The following is a 2,873-nucleotide window of genomic DNA, read 5'->3' as shown; positions in this document are numbered from 1 at the left end:
AGTCCTGGTTCAAAAAATTGGTACGTACCACATGCATGGAAAGGAACGATTCTCCAGGCACAAAAAAAAGAAGGAAGGATTCGTCCTGCGGGAAGCGCAGATGGAAAGAAAAATTTCGCCTTGTTTCCGCGCCGGTTACGCACCTTAATTTCCGGACTAATTCCGTTAATCATTCTCCATATCTACAACGTATAACCCTATATATACGCCGATTTCATCATCCAACAAACTAACAACCAGAGAAGAAACCGGCCCCTGGCATAGCAATTAGCCTCCGTGTACGTGCACCAGATCCAAAGCTTCCTCTGCTGGCTGCTGCATCTGCATGGCGGACACGGGCGATGCCGACGTGTGTGCCATCTGCCTCGGCGGCATGGTCCGCGGCCAGGCCAGCTTCACGGCGGAGTGCTCCCACGCCTTCCACCTCAGCTGCATCTCCGCCAGCGTCGCCCACGGGAACAACACCTGCCCGCTCTGCAAGGCGCCCTGGACCGTCTTGCCGGCCGTGAACGCCCCCGCCCAGGCAGGGGCACCACCGTTCTCCTCATCGTCGCCGTCGTCCTCGTCCCAACAGGCGCCCCTCACGTACGATGACGACGAGCCGACCGTCGGGGCGCAGACCGCGGCGGCGACCAACGCCGGTGCGGTTGCCCTCAGGACGCACTGCGAGTGCCCGGCCGTCGCGAGGGCCGCGGTCCGCGAAAACTTCGCGGTGCTCGTGCACGCCAGGGCGCCATCTTCGGCCGCCTCCGAGGCGGCGCGCGCGCCGCTGGACCTCGTGACGGTGCTCGGCGTCAGCGGCAGCATGTCCGGCCGCAAGCTGGCGCTGCTGAAGCAGGCCATGGGGTTCGTCATCGACAACCTTGGATCCGCCGACCGCCTCTCCGTGGTGTCCTTCTCCAGCAGCGCGAGTCGCCTGATCCGCCTCGTGCGCATGTCTGACGCGGGGAAGGCTGCGGCGAAGCGCGCCGTGGAATCCCTCGCTGCAAACGGCGCCACCAACATCGGCGAGGGGCTCCGCGTGGCCGCCCAGGTGCTCGGCGACCGCCAGCACGTGAACGCCGTAGCTAGCATCATCCTTCTCTCCGACGGGCAGGACACGTTCACCGCGCCAAGAAGACACGGCACTGGTGCCGCCCCCAACTACATCAGCCTCGTGCCATCTTCGCTCACGTACACGGGCGCCGGAGCCCGGCCACCGGCGGTTCATGCCTTTGGCTTCGGCACCGACCACGACGCAGCGGCGATGCACACCATCGCGGAGGCGACCGGCGGCACATTTTCCTTCATCGAGAACGAGGCGGTCGTCCAGGAATCGTTCGCCCTGTGCATCGGCGGGCTCCTCACGGTCGTCGTCCAGGAGTTGCGCATCGCGGTGATGTGCTTGCATCCCGGCGTGCTCGTCCGGGCGGTCAAATCTGGACGCTACGCCAACCGGGTGGACTCCTGCGGGCGTTCTGCCTCGGTCGACGTCGGCGAGCTCTATGCCGACGAGGAGAGGCGGCTCCTCATATTCCTGGACGTGCCAGGGGCCGAGGATGCCGATGAGGTCACCCGGCTGGTCAAAGCCTCAAAGCGAGTTGCACTTACCGAGATGCTGCGACAGGGCAGGCGGCCGCCGTCGCGGGAGACGATGCCGTTGTCCAGAGGCCAGTTGAGGTCAGCGACGTGCAGCCGTCCATGGAGGTTGAGCCTGAGCGCGTCCGCGTGGAGGCAACCGAGGACATGGCGGCGGCGCGGGAGGCGGCCGACTGCGGGCAACATGCCGAGGGCGCACGGATACTGCAAGGCCGACTGGAGGCCGTGGAGCGTTCGGCGCCGGGGATGGCCGGCGACGCCATTTGCAAGGAGCTAGAGGACGAGCTGCAATTCTTATCGCCAGCGTGGAAGACCGGCGGGAGTACGAGACGACGGGGCGCGCGTGCTTCCTAGCCGGCATGAGCTCGCATAGGCAGCAGCGCGCGGCGACGAGGCAGCTGCAGACTGCTAGATGCGCCCCCATTATGCGGCGGCAGACTTTATGCGGCCGCATGCCGACGGCTTACGTAACTCCGGCAATGGAGAAGATGGTGAAGAAGTCACGCGAGCAGCGGCAGACGACGGCGGCGGGGGTGGCGGCGCCGCCGAACAAGAAGCGTGTCAAAGGGCAGCAGCTAGACGGCGAAAGTGAGGAAACGTCAGAAGAAGCATAAAAACACTAAATTGGTACTGCCGTATGCAAAATGGTGAACCATGTTGATTACTTTAGAGCATCTCCAACAGGCGCCGAACGCGCCGCGCGCAAAAAACTGGTTTGCCGCGCGTCCATCGCCTGGTTTGGCGCGGCGCGCAGCGCTGGCTCCAGCAGCTACGCTAAAATACAGCGCGCACGCCGCTCCAGCAGCGTGCAAAAAATGCAGCATGCACACAATATTTTTATTTTATTTTTAGATAAATCAGAAGCATAGATAAATAAAAACTAGATAGATTGCATAAATAAAAAACGATACAAAAGTATTTTACATCGGTGCAACTAGATAGATAGTTCGAAAGCATAGATAAACTACGGCGCAACTAGATAGAAACTACTCCAAGTCGCTATCATCATCACCATCATCATACTCGTCGGTGTCGTCCGAGGTATCGAGCCATATGTCCAACCAACGGTCATCGTTTTCCGTGAAGAACGACCTCCCACCTGCTGCAACGATATCCGACTGCGCATTCGCCAATGCCTTCCGCCGACGCCTCTCCAACCGCGAATTGCGGCGCCTTCGCGTGTCCTCCTCGCGGCGCCTTGCCCAGTAGGATTGCTCGTAGGCGACGTCCTCCGGGTGGCGCCGGCGCCACTCCCCCATGACCCGCTCGTCCTCCTGGGCGACGAGGAGGCGGCG

The 2,873-nt window shown here is 61.9% G+C and overlaps 1 pseudogene; it reads left to right on the top strand.

Moving 5' to 3' along the window:
- Positions 1–325: 325 nt before the first annotated feature.
- Positions 326–2,192, top strand: LOC119339156 (annotated as a pseudogene).
- The last annotated feature ends 681 nt before the right edge of the window (positions 2,193–2,873 follow it).

The sequence above is a fragment of the Triticum dicoccoides genome, chromosome 7B, assembly GCF_002162155.2.
Source record: "Triticum dicoccoides isolate Atlit2015 ecotype Zavitan chromosome 7B, WEW_v2.0, whole genome shotgun sequence".
NCBI lineage: Eukaryota > Viridiplantae > Streptophyta > Magnoliopsida > Poales > Poaceae > Triticum > Triticum dicoccoides.
Note: the sequence above shows the minus strand (reverse complement) of the source record. Positions and strands in the feature narration are given on the sequence as shown.